We start from the raw sequence: 24,019 nt of genomic DNA on the forward strand, positions 1-24,019 counted from the left end.
TTATTGAAAGAAGTTTGCTTCCAAGAGAGAAGATAAAACAAAATCCTATAAATTGCTCAACTAAAACCACAGAATGCAGAAAAGGAGTTTAAAAAAAAAGAAACAGAACAAGGGTGACAAAGGAAAACAGTCAGAAATGTGATAGGTATCAATCCACAAATATTGATAATCACTTTAAATGTTAATGGTCTAAATATATGAATTAAAAGACAGAGACTGAATGGATAAACACACACACACACACACACACGCACACACACAAAACAAGACCCAACTCTATGTTATCTACAAGAAACTCACTTTCACTATAAAGACACAGATTAAGAGTACAGGGATAGAGAAAGGTATACCACAGTGACAGTAATTTTAAAAAGCTGGGATCACTGTATTAATGTCACACAAGCTGAATACAGAGCAAGGAAAATGACCAGGGGCTCAGGGGGAGGGAGGGAGGGAGGGAGGGAGGAATGAACAGGGGGAGCCCTGGGGGATTTTCAGGGCAGCAAAACTATTCTGTAGACTCTGGACCGGTACACTTACGACAGAGTGTATTTGTCGAACACCGGAGAATGCACAACACAGAGAGTGATTCCTAATGTAAGTTATGGACTTTAGATGATAATAATATACCAATGCTGCTTCATCACTAGTATGGACATACTACACTAATGCCAGTTGTCAACAGTAGGGGGTTCTTAACGAGGGAGGCAAGGGGGTATATGCGAACTCTCCATACGTTCCATTCCATTTTTCTTCAAACGTAAAATTAACTACAAAAAATAAAATCTAGGGGCACCTGGGTGGCTCAGCTGGTTAAGAGTCCGACCCTTGATTTCGGCTCAGTTCAAGATCTCACGGGTTGTGGGATCCGGCCCCTAGCCAGGCCGTGTGCTGACAACACAGAACATGCTTGGGATTCTCTCTCTCTCTCCCTCTCTCTGCCCCTCCCCAATTATGCACAAATGCTCTCTTTCTCTCTCTCAAAATAAATAAATAATTTTTAAAAAGTCTACTTGAACAGCTCTCGCTTCAGACCATGGGCCACCTCCTCCCTCATCACCAAACCTGCTCAGAGTACTTGTTCTGTCCATCCAGAGGGCCCCCACAGCCTAAGCCTGGAACCCCTCGGGACACCTGACCAGCCTTACTGACTTCTCTCTTCCCCTCTCAGACAAGGAGAGTGGGAACGGCCTCTTCCATCAGGGTCCCAGGGGACGGACGAGGGGCTCGGAGCCGGACTCTGCCGCAGAGGTACTGGGCCCCTCCAGGGGCCCACTTCCGAGGTGACTCGCTGGACTGGGGGCCCTCCCCCGGGCACCGCGGGAGACATGGCTGTGGATGGAAGGCCACACGAGGGAGACGGCCACTGCGTCACCCTGTAGAAGCATTACCCCCTCGCAGGAGCACCAGGATTGGACAAGGACAGGCTGGCTGCACAGAACCCACGACATTGTAAGGCCCTGCCAGTTCCTGATTTCTCCCCAGTTGTTAGGATTGGAATCCTGGTCCCTTAGTAGCTTTGGGGACAGACCCAGAGTGACCTGCCCGCTCACAGTGACCACAGAAAGGAGGGAGGGAGCCTCCGAGGAGGGAGATCCCTGGGACCTTTGCGGGCAGGACCAGGAGTCCCTGGAGCAGAGGGAAACTTCGAGTCAGGACGGTGGGCCTCGCCCGGGGAACCTGACACTCTGCCCCGACTTCCCCGGTGCACAGAGAGGGACCCTGCCTGGCTCTGCTTTGACCGCCTAGGTTTGCCGTCGGGCCAGATGGGCCGAGCTCCTGGCTGGGATCCGCCCTTCCCGCCTCCCCCGGTGCTTGTGTAAGTGAGACCACGGTCTACGTCAGCAAAGTCAGGCAGAGCTGTTTTCTAGAAACTGGTTGGCCTCCCCTCCCCCCAGCCCAACCGACGTGCCCCGGTTGCCGGGCACTTGTTTACCTTAGAGACGGAACTCTCCCGAGTGGTCAGTTGGGAACCACAGGACGCTGGCCCTCAGAGGCAGTGCTGTGGTCGGAGGCCGAGCCGTGGAGGCCCGCGCAGCCACGCAGGGCCCGCCGTCGACCACGGGATGCGCGTTTCAGCTGGTCCTGAAGCACCTGTGCGGTGCGGGGAGGGGATTTCTGGAAGCCTGAGACACCCCGTGTTTCCCGGGGCCGTGCTGGCATGCGCTGTGGTGCTGGTTCTGACAGTGAGGAGACAACACAGTCCCAGAAGCGCGAAGACACTGGGCGAGAGGTGTCCAGCCCGCGGTGAGGCCTGCGGAGGACGCCGTGAGAGCCCTGGCCCAGCCTCACGGGCCGATGACGCCCTCGGGCCGCCCCCGCTCACCTCACAAATCCCGTGCTCCTCGGCGACGGGCATACACCTGAGCAGCGCCTCACTGCGGGACTCCGTTGGCTTCGTGAAACAGGCACACGAGAGCCAGCCTCCTACACTTCCCCAAGTCACTGATGAAAACGCCATCTTGAGGGCATCGGAGAAGGATCGAGAACAAGGTCGGAAGGAAATAACGCATAATCGGGGCGAAAACCCTCATTGTCCAGAAAGTCCGGAAACGCTCAACCAAGAAATTTCGAGACGGAGGCAGAGAGGTCAGGAAAGGGAGGGGGAAGAAAGGCTGGAGCGGGCGAAGGCACACGGGGAGCAGGGCCCGAAAGATCGAGCAGGCCCGTCACGGCCTGGGGCTGAGCACCTGCTGCGGGCCATCCCCTCGCCTGACCTCCCTGGAGATGGCGGGGCCGCCGGGAGCGGGGACGTCGAGCACAGGGGGGCGGCAGGGAATGGCCATCGTCCCCTGCAGCGGGCAGCAGGTGATCTGAAGGATGTCGCTGGTGATGCTGGCGTCGCTGTGTCCCCTCGGGGTCCCGAAGGGGGGCATCGAGACAGAGCCAGACAGCGGCGGGAAGACCAGCACCTGACCGCAGAGCCAACAGGACAGGCAAACAGTCTCCAAACCGAGGAAGCCGCCCTGCAGCGTGAAAATTCCCAGCTTGAGAGTGAGATTCAGCAGCTGAAGCTCCAACTCCAGAGCCTGCAGGATGCACGGGACGAGCACATCCTTCAGCGTCACAAGAAATGGTTTCGAGAGGAAGCGCGGTGCTTGGAAATCAAGAGGAAACTGGCCAACCTGTACAGAGACATAAACTGCACGTACCAGCTTCGCAACCTCTACAAGAAGATGGCCCAGGACGTGGGCCAAGAGCTGGAGAGAAACTCCCCCTACTGTCACCAGGAGGTCCTCGCCCACTGGGACAGAGCCCAGAAGAGCTGGGCGGCAGCTGTGTCCACCAAGAGGAAGCTCGAGGCGCTAAGGGCAGAAAATGACCACATCAGGCAGCTGCTGGCCCACCGGGAGTCCAGCTGCCAGCCTTTCCCGAGGGGCCCTTTCGCTCCCGCTGCTCCCCCCGCAGCCCAGAGAGGCCGGGAAGGTCAGGGGGGTCCCCTGGGTCACCAGGGTCCCCACTGTGAGGGCTCGGGGATCCGGGGTCGCCTGTGGGATTGACTCAGCTCAGGGCAGCGGGGCCCTGAACACCCACACCCCCACGCACACCTGCACGCATTTCTGCGACGAATCTCTGATCGTCCTCGCTTTCCTTATGCTGCTGTCACTACGCTCGTGCTATACTTGTCTTCCTAGGGGAGCAGCATAGCTTTACCGCGGCGTCATATTAATATAGCTGCGTGAATGTTCTCACGAATACATGATTTCCCCCTCAGACGCTTTAGAAACATGGAAGTATTGCGTTTTGATTTAAACTGACACCACTCGTCCTTCAAACATTCTCTAAGGTTGACATAGAATAAGGTCGGACATAAAAATGTCCAAAACAAGACCACTTCTGCGCCCTAGGACTAGGGTCACAAATCTGCAGAAGTCACCTAATATTTACATGAATAACATTCGGTTGGTTTTAAAAACAACGAGAAAAAAACGTAAACCACATCCCACTCAAACTTGCACAAAATTGTTATTAGCGTAGTCCCACGTTTATATTTTAGCCCTACATTTATATTTTCGTCCTAAATTCATGGGATTAGTTTAGTCCTAAATTTATAGATGGGAAAACTTAAGAATTTGCAACCGTTTCTTTCTTGTTCTGTCATTTTTTTCTTCATCTTTGTGGTTTTAAGATGCTGTTGTTGAACACTTATAAATTTTATGCAGTCAAAAAAAGTTTTCTCTCGATGGCAAACACACACTCCCATGCACCCGTGCACGCACACACACACGCACACACACACACATGCACACAGGCACACACACGTGCACATGTGTAGAATCTAGGCTCTTCTAGTTCTTTCTTGAGTACCTGAAAATGTAAAAATAGAATTGAAAATTTTAAAAATTGTTTTTAGATAAATAAATAACTGAAAAGCAAAAACGTGTGTGTGCGATGTGTAAACAGAGGAAAGACCCCTTGATCTCATCCCCAGAAAGCAGGTGCCCTGTGTATCAGCCAGGGTCCCAGCCAGGAGCACTTCTCCCCCAGGGTGCAGAGGACGACGAGGCGAGGAGATAGTCCCCAGCTCCAGCAAGGATGAGGGCAGGACCTAGGAGGCGGGCTCCTAGCCACCAGCACCAGGGGAACCTGGTCCCACCTCGGTCCGGAGGGAGGAGAGGGATGTGGCCTCAGCTGAGCCCAGTGGGGGCTGTCGAGGGAACAGGGAAATGCCCCCTCTGTCCTCCGGTCCCCCTTGGACTGCTGGAGAGGGACAGCCCCCCAGGGGACTGGGAACGTAGGCAGAGGGGTCAGCCTCGGGCACAGAGCAGGCAGACAGGGTCCAGACGCAATTCGGAGAAGGACCAGCACCCTTGACTCTATTTGATGCAAAGTGTGTGTGTTACTCCCTCATTCACATCTGTTTATTTAGTAAATGTCTGTGCAGCTTCTATGATGTGTGTTCCAGTGCATGGGAGGCAGTGATGGAAAGGACACCCCAGTGAGCCCGTGGACCCCGTGGACCCCAGAGCTTACGTTGTAGGAGGGGCAAGGCCAGGTGACAAAGACCAAAGGGACAAAGGATGGTAATCTCTGCTCTGTAGATGGTTCCAATAGGGTGATGGCTAACCAGGGTCAGAGATCACACCCGAAGGTGACATTCAGGCTGAGAGTAAAGCTAACAGGAGGTAGCCTGGGAGGGGAGGGGGCAGAACGTTCCAGGCAGAGAGAACAAGAGTATAAAGGCCTGAGGGCGGTGCTTCTGGGGCAGGGGAACTGGGGCAAAGGTGATGGGATGTGAGGGGATGGGAGGGGCAGGGCAACTGCACAGACGTCTCTGTGGTGCAGGGGGGGATGCCAGGGGCAGGGGTAGGCCTGGAGGGAGAGGGTGGCCACTGGGGATGTGTGATGTGTGTCCTACACAGATCTCCGAGGCTGTGAGGACAGGGGAGGTGGCGTGGGGGAGGGGGAGGGGGCTCACGGGGTCCGCATGGAGCACTGGGTGGTGCTCAGAGGAGAGCCAGGAAGAAGGCCTCACATCTTTCCTGAGAACCCCGAGGGCTGTCCGCACGTCCCCGGGGAGCCCTTAGAAGAATCTCTATGGGGAGCCCTGAACACTCAGGAGGGCGCGGACCGTTGCAGCAGGAAGCCAGCTTTCCGAGGAGGGGACTCTGCAGCAGACACGTCGGTCTGGGCTCCCACCACGCTCCCACCGCACCCAAAGCCCTCTCGAGCAGGTGGTCTCCCCTCCCAGGGGCTCCCACAACAGGGACCCCAAGCACGGTTACAGGAGGGGCCTGAGTGCAGGGGGAGGATTCCCAAGCGGGCGCTCAGACTCCGGAGCGCCGACCCCGGCAGAACCACGACAGACGATACGTGTCCTTCCCAGGGTCACGGGCACAGAAGAGAGACGCTCAGGGACGCAAAGTGCTGGAGAAGGTGGCCTGCGCGCCCGTTGCCAGGCCACCCCGGCTCTCCAACTGCCCCTGCTGCAGGCTGGGGGCGGGGAGCAGGCCTGGAGGGCTCTCTGGAGGAGGTGGCCTCTGAGCCGAACACTGACGGATGAGCAGGAGTCACTGATGGTGCTTCCGCGCTTCAAGGGGCGTCTGAATCACTTGAAGACCTTGTCACAGAAGGCTGTGACTCATCAGGTGGTGGGGGGAGCTGAGACCCTGCGCTCCCCCCATGTGCTCTCGATGCCGGGACCGGACATGGAGGGCCAAGGACCTTTAGGTGAGTGTGGGGTAGGAGTGGGAAGAAGTGAAGGGGGAGGGCATTTCCGGCAGAAGACAGGGCACAGGCGAAAACACAGGGCACCAAACAGCCTGGACTGGGGGAGCCAGGCAAGTCGTGTAGTTAGCTTTCCGGAGCCCGGAAGCTCAAAGCTGGGAGGGCAGGAGGAGGAGGCAGAACGGATGCATACTCTGTGCACACACACACTGTTCCCCTTACCTTGTCCGGGGCTCCTATCCTACAGGGGCCATCTCAGAGGAGCACAATGAACTTGAGGTGCCTCTCGGGGAAGCCAGCCATGGGGGCACCACTCCGACCAGGCACAGAAACAGCTTTGCAAGGAAGAAAACTCTTTAGCTCTGAAGATAAGCAGACCCCTTCAGACCGTGCACATGAGCTCATCTATCCCATGAGCAGACGTCTGACAGCTCAATGAATGGTCTGTGTATTTTAGGGACACATCAAATGCAAATACATCATGTCTAAGTACTTGGTGACATATTATATGTTCACCTCTTTTGTGGTTAAAGAAAATGTATTTGACTGTGTCCACCTCCACTGAAGATTTACAAATATAAATACTTAAGATACAGGATTTTTAAACTATTTTGAGAGAGAGAGAGAGAGAGAGAGAGAGAGCGAGCGAGCGGTGGAGAGGCAGAGAGAAAAGGAGAAAGAATCCCAAGCAGGCACCACACTGTCGGTGAAGAGACCAACTTGGGGCCAGAACTCATGAACTGTGAGATCATGATCTGAGCTGAAATCAAGAGTCAGACGCTTAACCCACCCAAGTGCCCCTTAAGGTATGGTTTTTAAAGCATCACAACCCTATATGCTTTTCCATTTCAACCACCAACTTTTCATCCAACAATTACCCCGAGTATAAGTTTCAAGGACATCTGTGAGAAAGGTTGCGTGTACTTTTTAAAGGGTTACATGTTAGTTAGACTTTTAGTTTTCATTCCTTCATTGCCTGGCTCACTCACTCAGCCCGGACTTATTAAGCACCTTCTATGTGCCAGGCACCAGGCAGATTTGGGTACTGCTCTGAACAGGACAGACAAGGTCCCAGCCTGAAGGAGCTGACCCTGACCAAGAGGCAGGTGGTGACCCTGGCCCTTCCCTGGAGGAAGAAGACCCCCACCGCCCCAAACTGTGCCCAAGTCCCTCTCTGGTTCGGTTTCCCGTGAACCAGGGAATACAGCTGTGTCAGGGAAACTTTAATCATCAGAGTTTATTAGGCCAGATGACAGAGCCGAAAGAATCCTCTGGCCATCACACATGGAACAACGAAATGAAAAAAACGGACGAAGCAAAGTCACGGAAGGAAAGCCATGCCTTCGCCCGCTTCGTAATGCATATATTTGCCTTGATTACTGAGATTTTTTTGGCATCCCTTAAATTTGTTATGATTACAAAACATACATATATGATTTGCCATTTTACCTACTTTTTAAGTGTAAAATTCAGCGGCGTTAAGCACATTCCCATTGTGGTGCAACCATCCCCGCCATCCATCGCCAGAAGTTTCCGTCTTCGCAAACTGCAACCCAGCCCCCCGCGACCTCTGGCCTCCTCTCTGTGTCTAACAACCTGACTACTCCAGACACCTCACTGAGCAGAATCAGACAGCGTCTGTCCTTTGGGACTGGCCTGTTTTGCTGAGCACGATGTTTCCAAGGTTCGTCCCTGCTGTAGCGTGTCAGAATTACGTTCTTTTTTTTTTTCAGCCTGAATAGTATCCCATTGTGTGGCTAGACCACATTTAGTTTATCCGCGTGCCCATCAGTGGGCATTCTGGTTGTTTCCACCTTCTGGATGTTGCGAATAATGTGGCCATGAACATCGGTGTGCAAATATCTGTTTTGAGCATCTGCCTTTAGTTCCTTGGAGTGTATACGCAGACTTGCTGGACCCTACGGTCATTCTATCTTTAATTCTTCGAGGAAGCTTCCTACGATTTGCCACGGTGGCTGCATCTACACGCCCACGAGCAAAGCACGAGTGTTCCGATTTCTCCACATCCTCACCAACCCTTGGTCCTTGCTGGTTTTGTTTTCTGAGAATCACCCTCGTGACAAGCATGAAGTGGGCCCCCTCTCAGCCTCTGTGCCCAAGGTGAGCCCGGCCACAGTTCCCAGTCTCCCTTGAGTGGTCCCGGACGAAGCCCCATCCCTGTTCATGGATGAGGGCTCTCTCCTCATGGAACCCCGAAAGGGGGCTTTCCTGTGTCCCCACATGGCTTTACTTGGTGTGTTGGCAAAGACCACAGTCTGTGCCCCTGGACCCAGTGCTCAATTCCCACAGATGAAGGTGAACCATTGGAAAAAGTAGGAAGGACTGGGGTCCTTCAAGGCAGGTCCCGACCTCTGAGAAGCTAGACATCCTCATTTCAGTGACCAGAGTGCCATCGAACAAAAAAATAAAAACAAATAAGCCAACAAACACTGCTGAAAAGCACTTCAAATTTTTAAAAAGGGTTTTGAATAATATCATCTCATATATATTCTTCTGGAACTTGATCTTTGGCTCAGTCATCCGTTCTGGAGAATTGTTCACGTTGAGTCACAACTCTAGTTCATTCCTTTGAGAGACTGAAGAGAGTCTTGTGTACAAAGACCCCATTTACCAGCCCCTGTGGGCACGTGGGTTGTCTCTATAACTTCATGTCCAGTGCCTGACCCCTCTTTTTCTCCTTCTGGAGGGATCGGTGAGAGGGTTTCCTCTGAGGATATGGACAGTCCCGTGCATGGGCACACCAGAGACATCCCCAGCCAGGAAGGACAGACAGACAGACAAGCCCATTATTACCCTTGACCTCATTCCATGAGGATGGGAGATGTACCCAGAGGTGTGTGCCCTACGACGAAAACCAGAAACACGAATGCCTGAGCGATCAGAGCACGGAGCTAAGATGGAAAGATGGGCGAGGAGGGGCCAGAATGCCCTGCGTACGTTATGGGAATTCAAGAACTCACAACACGGACTCCCAAATTTAGTCCTGAGCCTTCTGGGCCAAGCAGAGAGGGGAACCAGGCCAGGAAGGAAACACTCTTCCTGCAAGAAACAGGGACTTGCTCGGGGCCTGGCTGTCAAAGAGCCTTCCCGTGGGGCCCACACCAGAGACCCTGAGGAACGTCATGGGCTCTGTCCTCCTGGGATTCCTCCTCGCACCTGTCTCAAAGGGGGCATCCAGGACCCCCCAGGGACCGCCGTCCCAGGGCACAGGCGTCCTCTGTCTTACACAAGGTGTCTGACCCTCTGAGGGCCCATACACGGGCCACCCGGGAACACACGCAAAGCGCCCGCCCAGCAGGCCCGAGGCTCACCCCCCACACCCCGGGTGGAAACTGGGCTTCTTCTCTTTGGGGAGCGGCAATCATCCCCTGCTGTCCAGCCTCTCTGTCTAGTGGGGATGATGGGGGCCAGCTCCTCCGTGGGAGGATTAATCACCACCTCTCTCCAGCTCCCCCCTCCTGCTTAATCAGAGTCATAAAACATCTTAATGTCAGGCCACATCCATTCCGCAATCGTGGGTAAGTCCCTTCGCAAAGAGAGCCTCTGCCAAGCCTTCTGACGAGGATGCCCTGTCCCTCAGCTGGGGCTTGAGCATCAATCCTGAGCAAAGCTGTGGAAAGACCCTGCCTCCCCTCTTGGCCATCTGGGCCCAGCTGGCGCCCAGGGACGTGGGACCCATGTGAGTCTGGGTGAGTCACCCGGGAAAGACATCCTGCCGCGGCCACTGGCCTGGGGGACCGTGTGCCTTCCCTCCTGAGCTCGTGGTGCCAGCATACTCTTCGCCCCTCGTCCCCAGCAGGCATGGAGCTCAGAGAACTGGCCACAAGCCCAGGGCAGGGAATCTGTACCTGGGCAGGCGGCCGGGTCAGGTTATCAAGAATAGGAGACCAAGGAGACAAGTTCCCCAGGGCTCCACCCGGGAGGTGGCCGGGCCTCGTTTTCAGAGCCATGCATATTTCGCCAAAGTATGTTTGGATAGAGGAACATGCTGCTTACCGTTTCTAAGCTGCGCAAGTGAGGGTGCCAGGAAGTGAGAGCTAGGGACGGACAGGGCTGGGTTTTCTGGAAAGGACAGCGCGGCTGTGAAATGAGAAACCAAGTTGTTGTTCAAGCCCAGGGTCAGAAGACCGGCGCAGAAACTCTCCCTCCGCGATTTGGGGGTCGCTCTGAGGATGCTGAGCGTGCCTGCAGAATGAGCTGGAACAACACATCACCTCTCCGGGTGCTAAGGGGCAAAGGTGCTGGCTCACGGCCGGGTGGTCCTGCGCTCGCGGGACCATCGTGCCGGCCCCGGTGCCGCAGTGCCTGGCTGGTGGCAGCCGCTGCGGGCACCTGGTCCGCCAGACGGGGATAGTTTCCGAGCAAAGAGCAGGTGGAGAACGGAGAGCGGTTTTCGGTGGGCAACACACGGGACTGAGATAAGCCGCTGACCAAAGTTCTGTCCCCGAAGCCCAAGCCCGCAATGGCTCAGGATGCCAGGTGACGTCAGGCCCTCATCACCTGTGTCCCCACAGACCGGGCGCCCGAGGGCCAGGCCCCGCTCTGTGTCTACACACATAGTTGACAACCCTGCACTCATCTCTGAGGCAGGGGCGAGGTCTCCGTCTAAGAACACGGTTCACAGAGCTGGTGAGGCCGGAGCAGGATTTGAACCCATGTCTCTGGAAGAGCGGGTCTGGGCCCCTTTCCTTCTCTGACTTGCCCGTGAACAACAGTCTGTCTATTTGCCTCCTGCTTCCGTCTCTGCCCTCTCCTTGCCCAGCCTGCTCCCGCCTTTCCTTCCTCGCCTCCTCTTCCGGCCCCAGCGTATCTGCCCAGTGTCTCACCCAGTCCTGCACAGATGAAACGTGAGGCAGGCGCTGTGCACTCGGACGCACGCGAACATTCTCCCTGACCCGGGAGCACTTGCAACGTGCTTGCTAAGTAACGAGAAGGAGGGTAGCGCTCTGTGTTTGCCGCTGAAAAATCAGGTGAGCTGGGGGCGCCTGAGAGGCTCCGTCTGTTGAACATCAAACTCTTGATTTCGGCTCGGGTCGTGATCTCAGGGTCGTGAGATCCAGCCCCGCGTCGGGCTCCATGAGGGGCGTGGAGCCTTGCCTGAGATTCTCTCTCTCTCTCCCTCTGGCCCTCTCCCTGGCTCACGCACGCACACTCTCTCTCTCTAAAATGAAAAGTTTTAAATATGGTGAACCGAACACTTAGTCGTCTCTCTTTGGTTGGCTTCCGCTTCTGGGTAACGTTCAATCAATTACTTCAGGCAAACCCCGCTCACCGGTGATTCAGGGAGAGCAGCTTCTGGGAGGAGAGGGGCCTCCCGGGTGTCTGAAGGTGGGTAGCAGGTGGGGTGGTCAGGAGGAGGGGGCCAGGTGTTCTGGAGTCGAATTCCAACTCTGCCGCTGGTGGCTCCGATACATTCCTTGGGGAAGGTATCCATCCTTCGAGACTCGGTCTTTCCATCTGTTAAGTGGGAGGGGATTGTTAATACCCACCTCACAGCGTGCGTGTGAGGGCTCCCCTAATAACACATGTCAGACTCACAGCACAGAGCTGGTGGCCGGGCGATGCCGTGGCTCCCTTCAGCAGGCCAGCGAGGCTTACGGACCCCTTCCCAGAATCGTATGCTGAAATGCGTAAAATAAAATTCGGAAGGATGACAAAAAAAAAAAAAAAAGCCCCACAAATATCAAAATGGGCATAGAACTGTAAGTGTGGAAAAGCAACGTGTGTGCTCTTTTCTCGTGCATTCGTAGTAAGACCCAGTGGCAGGTCTAATAATGATTGCAATTTCAGGGCAGAGATGATCAGGAACCATTCCTTCCAGATTCCACAAGAGTAATCATGCGGTATGAAACACCTGTGATCCCGCTGGTGCTAAAATCCCCAGTCCTGCTAATGCTGCTCTGAGTTCTTGCTTCCACTCAAGAATCAAAGGAAATGCTACATTTCAGTTGAAAGCCGGGGAAAACAAAACCACAGCTTTCCCCCCCCCACCCCCAACTTCACCCATGCACCGTGAGGAGTCACTTCTCTGGGCTCCGGGTGAACAGCCACCCAGAGGCAGCAGGGTGGGGACGGAGAGAAAACACGCCTCATCTGAGCTGGGAACATCGTGGGCAGTGAGGATGTCAGAGAGGATTTCTGCATTTTGCTTTCTTTCCCTCGCAGTTCTCCTAAAGAAAACAAAACAAAACAAGACAAAAAGAAAAGTGCCAGGGGACAGCATTTCAGAGGGGATCATTTTCTCCAAGCAATCTATTTATCCACCTGAATATTAAGTTCACAGATACTCTCGTCTTGCAAAGAAAAGCCGTGGGTGGAACATTCTTCTAAATGTCAAATCCGAAATGAATCTGCAGGGCACAGCCTCGAGAAAGCTCTGTGTTCTCCAGCAGCCGATTCTGAACACAAAGAGATGTACAAGCCCTTTCTTGTCAGAATTTAGGTAACATTTCCAAGTTTCAGAGTCAGAGTTCTGAGGTTGTTGGTGTGTGGGGTTTTTAGAGGCTCTTTCTTTTTCTTTCTTTCAATATTCCTCCTCTGTCTCCGCTGGTCCCTGTCTCCGACCTCTCAGCAGGTGCCCCTGTAACTCGTCCCCTGTGGGAGGCTGGTCTCCAAACACCCAGCAGTGAACCCAGTTGGTTCACTCAGCATCTCTGGCCCCCTTCTCTTGCCTTCTGGGAACTGCCCTCCTCAACATGGGAATGACCTTCAACCCCTCAGTATAGCGGTGGGCATGAGACCCCAGCCGGCCCAGGCCCAGCCCCCTTCCACAGACAAATATAGACACTAAGAAACAGGGGACTTCTCTCCTGCTGAAATCAATCACAAGCACCAAGAATCCTATAATCTGGGGGTGCCAACAGCCATTGCGTCCCTTTTGGAGATGCTGTGAGAGCTAAGGTATCTTCCCCTGTAGAGGAAGCAGTAAAGCTGAAAGACAGCAAGAAACAAAATCCTGGTATCTGCACCCTTGATCCAGCTGTTCCTGAAGCCTCTGTCTTAGTCTCATAAAGGACCTGAGTCCCCTTTGAGGCCTAAGCAGTTTGAGATGAGTTTCTGCCACTTGCATGTGAAAGAATCCTATTGTTTGTAATAATTCTGACGGCAAATGCCGTCTTAAGTAGAACTGCTCTGTCCAGAGTCAGGTCCAGCAGAACAGACAAGGTGAGGCGGCTCGCAGTTCAGGTGGCCACACCCGGGCTCACACCTGACAAGTTCGAGGACGGTCGCAAGCTTCCCCGTTGCTGAGATTGCAGGACGTCTTCCCTCTGCCCGCCCCCCCCCCCACTGTCCATTACAGTTGCCCCCTCCCTGGGAGGTCCTGGGGGGCGTTGTTTTCCTCTGCGTCCGAACATCTTCAGGGGCCACGGCAGGGACGGCAAGTTGAGGGCTCGGCCTTGGCCGCTGACCCATCCCGCCCACGGCGGGCTCCTCCTGGGAGCAGCGCCTGGGCCTGGGGGCTCCCAGCTCCTGTGTGCGCAGGGGGGCACCCCCCCCCCTCCTGGGTCAGCCTCTGGGGAAGGGGGAGGCCTCAGGGGCAGGACCCGGGCCATTCTGTCCCCAGCAATGCCTCTCCCCGCCTTTCGGACGGACGGCTCCTCCGGGGCCTCGGAAACCCGGACCCGAGGCCACGCCCGCCCTGAGCGGCCGAAGGGGCGGATAGACCGCGCATGCCCAGTTGTCCTCCGCTGGGCGCCTCCAAGGAGCCTGGAGGGAAAGGAGAAGAAGGTCCGGATTGGCGCCCCGGTCCTCTGACCCCCGGAAATGCTACCCAGGCCGGAAGCAGAGGAGCCGAATACAGCGGAGCCGTGGAGCCGTGGCGCCCGTGTGGGTCCGAAAGGGTGAGACGGAAAGGCCGCTCGTCTCCCGTCTGTTAAGATTTATAAAGACGAGGCCGGAGACGGATCTCCCCGCAGAGCTGATGCCGGGCTCTGTGGGCTGACTTTCCGAGGGAGACAAAGCTCACGGGGACGAGTAGTTGTGCATCTGAGACGGGCAAGAGTGTCCCGGCTCCCAGACGCGGCCCAGACTGCTCCCGCCTCACCCCTGCCGGGGACGCCCAGGAGATCCCCGGGTGTGGTTCTCAAAGCCAAAGCCCACGGAACCCTCCTGACGTGATGGGGGGGGGGTACTGACCCCCGAAGGCTCTGCCACCGGCTGACATAAACCCCCCAGAACTCTTGCCTTTGCACCAAAGGCCAACCCCCGGGCAGCTGTGTGAATCACTGCCCTGGGTTAGGCTTTGAAGGGTCCTCCGTCCGTTGCTAGGGTGACAAGTCCCGGGCTGCCTCGCCCGGGACTCACGGGCAGCACACCCCCGCAGAAGGACGGGCCGCTCCTACCTCCTCCCGGAGCCATGAGGCCGCTCCGAGGCTCCATCATGGACCCCAGACTCGCGGGTGAGGAGGAAAGGCCGCCGGCCACCCACAGGCCCCGTGTGGAGGGTGCACCGACAGCCCCGGGGGGTAGGACAGGACCCGGCGGGAGCTAGGGGGCCGTGATGGACCCCAGACACAATCACCGTGGCAACCTGCTCTCCAGCCTTGGCCTCCCCGCCTTCCAGACGTGTGTCCTGTTCTCCAGCATGTGGTCACGGGGGCAGGTCTTGCTGCCACATGCAGAGCGAGGTGACAGACACACCCTGTTGGTGCTTGGTGCCCGTGCTGGCTTGATTAGTGTCCCCCCAAATTCGTGTCCACCTGGAACCTCAGAACGTGAGCTTATTTGGAAATAGGGTCTTTGCAGATGTAGTTAGTTGAGATGAGGTCACAGGGGCCAGAGCAGACCCCCGGTCCGACGTGACCGGTGTCCTTGCAGGCACAGGAAGGAGACCCAGACCCGCAGCGGGGAAGGCAGGCGAGCCACCGGCAGGGACTGCAGGAACGCCCAGCTTAGCAGCAGCCCAGAAGCAGGACAGAGGCACCAAACGGATCTCCCTTGGGGCCTCCAGAAGGGACCAGCCCGGGTGGACCCTGACCCCACCCCTGCGGCCTGGAGAACAGGGAGAGGATCCAGTTGTGCAGTTCGAAGCCCCTTGGTCTGCTGTGTTCTGTTACCGCAGCCGCATTCCCCTTTGAGTGAAGAAGAAGGCTCTTGATTGTTACTGGCCCATGGGGCAAGCGTCTGCCCGGGCCCCTGGTGCCCTCAGAAGGTGCCTTAAAACGTGTCCCCATCAGAGATCAGGGTGAAGGGTCAGGTGACCCCCCCCATTAGTCCTCTCAACTTTGGAGAAAGGGGACAGGGAGGGAACGGGGAGGGGAGGGTATGGAGAGGGTACGGGGAGGGAAGAGAACGGGTTGCTATGGAGGACTTTAGCACCGATGCACAGCTACATTCTGAAATTTTACTTTTTCTGATGGCAAAACCTAAAAGGTATGATAGTTTGAATTCTAGTTAAAACTTAACTCTGCAAAAGATAAATTAAGAAAGAGTCCCATTTACAGTTGCACCAAAAAAGAATAAAATGCCTCAGAATACACTTAACCAAGGATGTGAAAGACCTTTGCTCTGAAAACAATAAAATATTGTGGAAAGAAATTGAAGATGATACCAGCAAATGGAAAGATACTCCACGCTCATGGATTGGGAGAAAAAATATGAAAATGTTCATATTACCCTAAGCAATCTACAGATTTAGGGCAATCCCTATCAAAATACCAACAGCATTTTTCACAGAACTAGAAGAAGGAATCCTAAAAATGTGTAGGGAACCACCAAAAAAAATCCAACTAGCCAAAGCGATCCTGAAGAAGAAAAACAAAACTGGAGGTATCACAATCCCAGATTTCAAGATAAACTAGAAAGTGTAGTAATCAAAATAACACGGTACTGGTACAAAAATAGACACAAAGATGGATGGAACAGAACAGGGAGCCCAGAAAGAAACACACATTTATACGGTCGATTAATTTGCGACAAAGCAGGAAAGAATATCCAATGGGGAAAAGACGGTATCTTCAACAAATAGTATTTGCAATATGCAAAAGAATGAAACTGGACCACTTTCTTACACCATACACAAACTAAACTCAAAATGTATTAAAGACCAAAATGTGAGACCTGAAACCATAAAATTCCTAGTGGAGATCACAGCAACATTTTTCTAGATATGTCTCCTGAGGCAAGGGAAACAAAAACAAATATAAACTCTTGGGACTACATCAAAATCAAAAGCTTCTGCACAGCAAAGGAAACAACCAACAAAACTAAGAGACAACCTACCAAATGGGAGAAGACATTGGTAAATGACATAGGTGATAAAGGGTTATCATGCAAAATATATAAAGAACAGATACAACTCAATACCCAAAAAACAAATAATCAAATTAAAAATGAGCAGAAGACATGAACAGACCTTTCTCCAAATGTGACATCCAGAGGGCCAACAAACACATGAAAAGATGCTCAATATCAGTCATCATCAGGAAAATGCAAATCAAAACTACAATCAAAACTCACACCTGTTAGAATGGCTAAAATCAAAACCACAAGAAACAACAAGTATTGTTGAGGATGTGGAGAAAAAAGAACGCTTGTGCACTGTTGGTGGGAATACAAACTGGTACAGCCACTCTGGAAAACAATATGGAGGTTCCTCAAAAAATTAACAATAGAACTACCATATGATCCAGTAATTTCACTACTGGGTATTTATCCAAAGAACATGAAAACATTAACTTGAAAAGATACATGCACCTCTATGTTAATTGCAGCATTATTTACAATAGCCAAATTATGGAAGCAACCCAAGTAACCATTGGTAGATGAATGGATCAAGAAGATATAAATGGAATATCACTCAGCCATAAAAAAGAATGAAGTCTTGCCATGTGCAACTACATGGATAGAGCTAGAGAGTATAATGCTACATGAAATAAGTAGTCAGAAAAAGACAAATATCATGATTTCACTCCTATGTAGAATTTAAAAAAACAAAAACAAAGAAAAAAAAAGAGACCCAAAAAAAAAAAAAGACTCTTAACTATAGAGAACAAATTGATGGTCACCAGAGGGGAGGTGGTGGGGGGATGGGAGAAATAGGTGATGGGGATTAAGGAGGGCACTTGTGATGAACACAGGGTGATGTATGGAAGTGTTGAATCACTATATTGTACACCCGAAACTAACAGCACTCTATGTTAACTAACTGGAATTAAAAAAATAAAAATTAAAAAAACTTCACTCTGCACTATCCCCTGCTGGCGTAAGGTTCAAGGCCAGATGGATTCGCAGTATTTTTTCCTTTAGTATTTCTAGTTTTTATCGATAGATACCACTTCTACCGTGGGTGCTCAAATCTCGGGGTCACTTAACTATTATCCAGTGACCTTTTACATAGCTCTGCAGTCATGGAAGCTTCTTCCAGAGAAAGATGCCAAGTCTGCCAGGCCCAGCAGGCCCCTCCTCGATAACTAATCCCCCACCCCTAGAGGAAACTGCAGCTCTGACCTCTGGCACTACGTGTTACTTAATTTAAAAGTTAGAGGTGGAATCATCCACTCTGCATTCTAGGACCTGCTTTCTCATGCTCAACATTGTGTCTATGACATGTCCTTGTGTAAAGCAATAGTTTGGCTTTTTAAAAATTATTATTATTGCTGTATACTGTCCCGTGACATGCTATACCACAATGAGGTTGATTTCCTCTGCAGTTGGTGACCTCTCAGTTGCTTTATGTTTGGGGCTGTCATAAACAATGGTGCTATGACCACTGGATGCGTGTCCCCCGGCGGCCATGGCCCTCACTTCCCCAAGTACACACCCGGGGATGCTGGCGTGGACATCGGTATGTTCAGCTGTATGAGACACGGTCACGCTGTTTTCCAAAGTTGTGTCACTTTACACTTCAACCGTCGATGTTCGGGACCTGCCGTTGTTCCCCGTCATTGTCACACTTGGTGCCGGTCTTTTTCATTTTAGCCATTCTGGTGAGTGTGCAAGGGTATCTCACTGTGGTCCGCATTTGCATTTTCCTGTTGGCTGATAATGTTGGGCACCTTTCCCTATGTTTATTGGCCTCTTGGGTTTTCTCTGTTACAGGGGTCTGCATATTATCCTGTAGGGGGCTGATAGTAAATACCTTTGGTTTGCAGGTCGTTTGGTCTCCGCTCCAACCACCCAGTCCCTCTGTTGTAGGGAAAAGCAGCTGTAGGCAATATATGAATGAACGAGCAGGCAGTGTACCAATAAAATTTTATTTAGAAAGAGGCTGAGGGGTCATATCTGGCCTCTGGGACTTTCATTTCCTGACCCCTGCTCTAGTGTAATGCAGCTACCCGGATGTTTGCCCATGGTTAAACTGGTTTGTTTGAATTCTCTTATCAATCTGTACAAGTTGTCTATGAGTTCTGGATCCCGGTCTTGTACATTAACATTACAATATTTATCATGTTCTGGAAATTAAAGAAATCATGGTATATTGGACCATTTCTGTAGCGTTGTCCTTGATGTTTCCACCACGAGGCCCCTAAGGGATGAAATGATGGTTGTCGCAGGGAGCCTCCCTGTTGACACAGGTACCCAGGAGACCTGTCCGCTGCCGTATCACCCGAGTGGCACCCAGTGTCCCACACAAACCCAGAGCCCTGTGTCCCTCTGTGCCTCTTGCGGCGACTCGTCATGTCAGGACAGGCTGCCTTAAAAATGGCCCTGACTTGTTAAAATGCACACATTTTCCAAAAGGAACAGTAACCTTGTGTGGATAATGAATGTACACGCCACCGGGACTTTTCTCCATTTGGAGGAAAGTTTCCAGTCCTTCAGACCAAAGATGGTCAGAGTGGGGAAGCTGGGAGGCCCCCTTTCCATCGTTAACCAAACGCGTTACAGGCTGGGCATCCGCTGACAGAGGGATGGAAGGGAAAACGGCCCTCATTCAAAGATGGGGCTGGAAGAGCTGCTCCTGGAAATCTGGATGAGACCTTGAGGTCTGGGAGTGGTCAGGGGACTCCTCACTCAGGCCCCAACCAGCCAGCTGCAAAGCTGGCATGAGAGCCCAGATTTTCCAAAGTCTTCCTCATATCTTGTCTTTATTTAAATAACTTTGACTTTATCATATGCACCATAATGTGAGCTGCATAAAAGCTGCAGTGTATTTTGTCTTTCTCTCCACTGCACCTGCAGCAGTGAGAGCATAGAACCACTGAGGTGCCCCGTTTGTTGAACACACAGGTCATCAGGAAATGAGTAGCTGGATTCATCCTGCAGAGATATTTTGGGTCTCATCCCACCCATCACTCCCTCTCAAGCGTCCCCTCAAGACGAAGAGGGTGGCTGGATGTGCAGCGGCAGGCAGGACCTGAGGCCAAGAGGAGACTCGTGGTATCAGGCCTCTTCTTGTAGGTTCCTAACGTTGGGCACTCACCCCAGTCTGGGTCCTTCACGGATGCTCTCATCACAAAGAGCTATTCCAAAATATGGGAACTTCTGGTCTCATCCAACCTGGCCTGAGATGGCCAACGACTCTTACTTTCAATGTTACCCGATTCCAAATAGACAGCCCCTTAGGAACATAAGAAAGCTGTTCCCAGCCCCTGAATGTGGGGTTTACCAACCGAGTATTGTTTCTTCTTGCGCAAGTAGCGACATCATTTCTGGAAAAGGACTTTCAGGACTGGATAGATCTGTGCCATTTTCCTAGCACTGATTCTGCTTCTTCAGGCATGCCCTCCTTTCAACTACCAAACTTGGGTTATGGGAAGTTTGGGTAAACAAAGCTCTTACGAGTAATTAGTATCCAATTAGGCCACGGTTTCGTGTCTGTGGGAGTCAAGGCCTCTTTTTCCGACCTCTGGGAAGAATTAAGTAGGTCAGACCTTTGTTTACAGAGCAAGGCCCATGCTGACCGCCCGGCCATTTACAGGTTGTTGTTAGTGGCTACACATCTACAGAAAGCTACTCACTATTTTTGTTGGCCCTTGCTACTGATGGAAGGGCAAGCCTGGCCTCCAGTGACCTAGGTCCTTCCTGTCTGTGTCCATCTTGTAGGAGGCTCCAGCACCACTGAGAAGCCTTATCCTGACCCAGAGGGAAGGTTGTGACACTGCTCTCTGGGTGAAAGGTCATGACACGGTCCTTCCTGTCATCAGCCTGTTTAAAATGACAAGCCTGGAGTGAGAGCCTCTCCACTGATAAGAGTTTGTGCCTGGTTTATATTTCTCAACTTTGTATTATGAAAATACAAATGTTCAACAAAACGTTCAAATATACAAAATTTTGCTGAGCTATTTGAAAACTAAATATTTCTGCATGTATTTCATAAGAATAAGTACATTCTTTAATACAACCAAAGTAACATTATGACAAAGAATTTATCTATTTCTTTTAACTTATTAAAGTAGTTGGAGTAAAATTGCTTGTAATTTTTTCCTTCTTATCTTTTTAAGGTCTGTAGGATCTGTAGTGATGCTTCTATTTCATTCCTGGTGTGGTAAGTTGTGTCTTTTTTTTTTTTTCTGAACAAGTCTAGTTAGAGGTATATCAAGTTCATTGAATTTTTTTCCCAAAGAAACAACTGTGGATGTCATGCATGCTATTATTCTTTTCTGTTTTTTATTTCATTGATTTCAACTTTTATATTTATTTCCTACCTATTTTTGAGTTTAATTTGCTTTTTTTCCTAGAAATTTAAGATGATATTTTAGATCATTTTTAAGCTGTATCCCACACATTTTGATCTGTTATGTTTTTATTCTTACTTAGTTAAAAATATCCTTAATTCTCTTTTTGATTTCTTCCTTGACCCATGGTTTATTTAGAAGTATGTTGTTTAGGGGCGCCTGGGTGGCGCAGTCGGTTGGGCGTCCGACTTCAACCAGGTCACGATCTCGCGGTCCGTGAGTTCGAGCCCTGCGTCGGGCTCTGGGCTGATGGCTCAGAGCCTGGAGCCTGTTTCCCATTCTGTGTCTCCCTCTCTCTCTGCCCCTCCCCCGTTCATGCTCTGTCTCTCTCTGTCCCAAAAATAAATAAACGTTGGAAAAAATAAAAAAAATTAAAAAATAAAAATAAAAAAAAAGAAGTATGTTGTTTAATTTCAAATTTCTGGAGATTTTCCAGACATTTTTCTGTTGTTGACTCCTTACTAAATTCTTTTGTTAGGCAAAGCATAAATTTTGTATGATTTCAATCCTTTTAAAGGCTTATTCTGTGACTCAGCACATGGTCTGTCTTTGTGCATGTTCTACACGTACTTGAAAAGAATGGCTCTCCTGCAGTGTTGGGTAGATGTACTTATGTCAATTAGTTCAAGCTGGTGAATAAAATTATCCTTACTGATTTTCTGTTTACTCGTTCTATGAATTATTAAGGAAGGAGCGCTAAAATTTCCAATTATAATTGTTAGTTTGCCTAGTCTTTCAGGTCTGTCAGTTCTTGCTTTATTTACTTACTGTACCTGTACACACTTAGGATTGTCATGTTTTTATGGTGAATTCTTTATCTCTGTTTATATATTTTTTCTGAGATCCGTGTTCTTTCACAGCTACTTTGCTTTCTTTGGATTATTGTTTGCATGGTATATCTATTTCCATTCTTTTACTTTTACATATCTTTATCATCACATTTAAAGTATGTTTTTGTCGATCACATATATTTTCGCCTTTTTTTTAATCTTAGAAACTCTCTCTTTAGTTACAATGTAGACCATCACTTTTGTTATAATTACCAATGTGACTGAATTTTAATCTATCATCTTCCTACTTTTTTCTATTTGTCCCATCCCTTTCTTATTTTTTTCCTCTTTTCCTACTTTCTTTTGGATTTTATATATATATATATATTTTTTTTTTTTTTTTTTACTGTTCTTTTGTATATACTATTGGATGATATGCTACACTTTTTGTTTTATCATTTTTAAAGTGATTACTCTAAGATTTACGTTATTCAATTTTATCACAGTCCACATAGGAATAATATTATGCCACTTCACATATAATGTATAATTCTTACAACATTGTACTTCTGTCTTCCATATGCTATTTGTGCTATTTTGTTATTGTCATATTTTATGTCTTTTTCCTATGTTTTTATTTTATTTTTGAGAGAGAGAGAGAGCATGAGCAGAAGAGGGGCAGAGAGAGAGGGAGACACAGAATCTGAAGAAGGCTCCAGGCTCTGAGCTGTCAGCACTGAGCCTGATGTGAGGCTCAAACCCACAAACTGTGAGATCATGACCTGAGCTGAAGTTGGATGCTTGACTGAGCCACCCAGGTGCCCCTGTCACATTTTATTTCTTACATAATACTAAACCCACAATACAGTTTTACATTTTGTCCTAAATATTCAATTATTCTCTGAAGACATTTTTTAAATGAGGCAAAAAATATATATTTACCATGTATTTGCCAAATTTTTGCCTTCTCTATTTCTTTGTATACGTCTGAGATTTCAGGTTTCATAAAACTTGGCTTCAATTTATTGCAGATCAATCTCTCGGAAGTGAATTCTTGCAGCTTGTGTTTGTCTGAAAAAGATTTAATTTACTTACATTTTCAAGGAATTGTTTTCCCTGAATATTAAGAAATAAGGTAGCCAGAACTTATGAACTTATTATCTATCTATCTATCTATGATCTATTAGTAGTCTACTTAGGTCCCTTTAATATCTCATTTTTTGTCATCTCACCTGCATAGTTTCTGACAAGAAGTCTGCAGTCATTTTTACCTTTGTTCTTTTGTACATATGCCCACTTTCTCTTTGCTTTTAAGAATTTTCCATCACTGATTTTCAGCAATTTCATTATGATGTTTCATGGTGTATGTGTTTATCTTTGGATTTGTGGGGCTTCTCTGGCTATATAATTTTCACCAAATTTGGATGCATTATTTCCTCAAATAATTTTCCACTTTTCTCTCTTTCAGAGATTTCAATTACCATCATGTTAGAGGGCTTGATTTTTTTCCCATAGATCACTGAAACTCACTTTGGGTTTTTTGGGTTTTTTTTTTTTTTTTTTTGTCTCTTTTCTCTAGGCTTCATTTTAGATAAGTTCTATTGTTATATCTACAAGTTCATTGACTTTTTATTCTGTAGTATCTAATACACTATTATTCCTTCCATTAATTTTTTAAAAATTTCAGTTATTATGTTCTTTGTCTTTTAAATTTCCATTTATTCTTCTAAATTTATCTTGTCTCTCTCCTATCATGTTTGTTTCCCCTTAAATATTGAAAATTGTTATAATTTCTGGTGTAATTGTTTTATCTACTAATACCATCATCTCGGTCATTTCTGACTTGTTTCTAAAGACTGATATTTCTCCCAGTTATTGGACATTTATTTGGGGGGCTTCTTCTAACCTTTGCTGGATACTGCAAATTTTATATTTTATGTCTGGATCTTGTTTTCTTGTATAGAGTAGTGGACTCTAGTTTGGAAGGCAGCTAAGTTACTTGAAGACCAGATCCTCGTGAGGCCTGGTTTTAAGCTTTGCCAAAAGAAGGTCTAGAATAGCCTTGCTCCACCAAGAGTTCAGTCCGAACAATGCGGCACGACAGTTCTGGGGCCTTCCGTTAATGCGCCAGGTTGTTTCGGAGGTTTTTCCACTCTGTCGGAATTCAAATGTCCCCCTTCCTTCCCTGTGCGACTCTGGTACTCAGTCAGTTTACGACACCCCACTCATTGCTTTCTTATCTCTGTTAAGGTTCACTGTACCCTGGAATGGCTGAGCACTCCGCAAACAAGAAGATTGTATGCAGATGTCTGCAGCTCCTTTTCTGGAAAGCTCCCTCCCATCTGGAACTCTGCCCTGTGACTTCATGTGGCCCCAGCCTCCCTGAACTCTGACCGCTCTCTCTTCAACTCATGAGGCCACTGGACTCTGTTTCTGTTGCCT

This window comes from Lynx rufus, unplaced genomic scaffold (assembly GCF_022079265.1).
Source record: "Lynx rufus isolate CCGP_SWC_20201006 ecotype Redwood Valley unplaced genomic scaffold, mLynRuf1.p SCAF_5, whole genome shotgun sequence".
Lineage (NCBI taxonomy): Eukaryota > Metazoa > Chordata > Mammalia > Carnivora > Felidae > Lynx > Lynx rufus.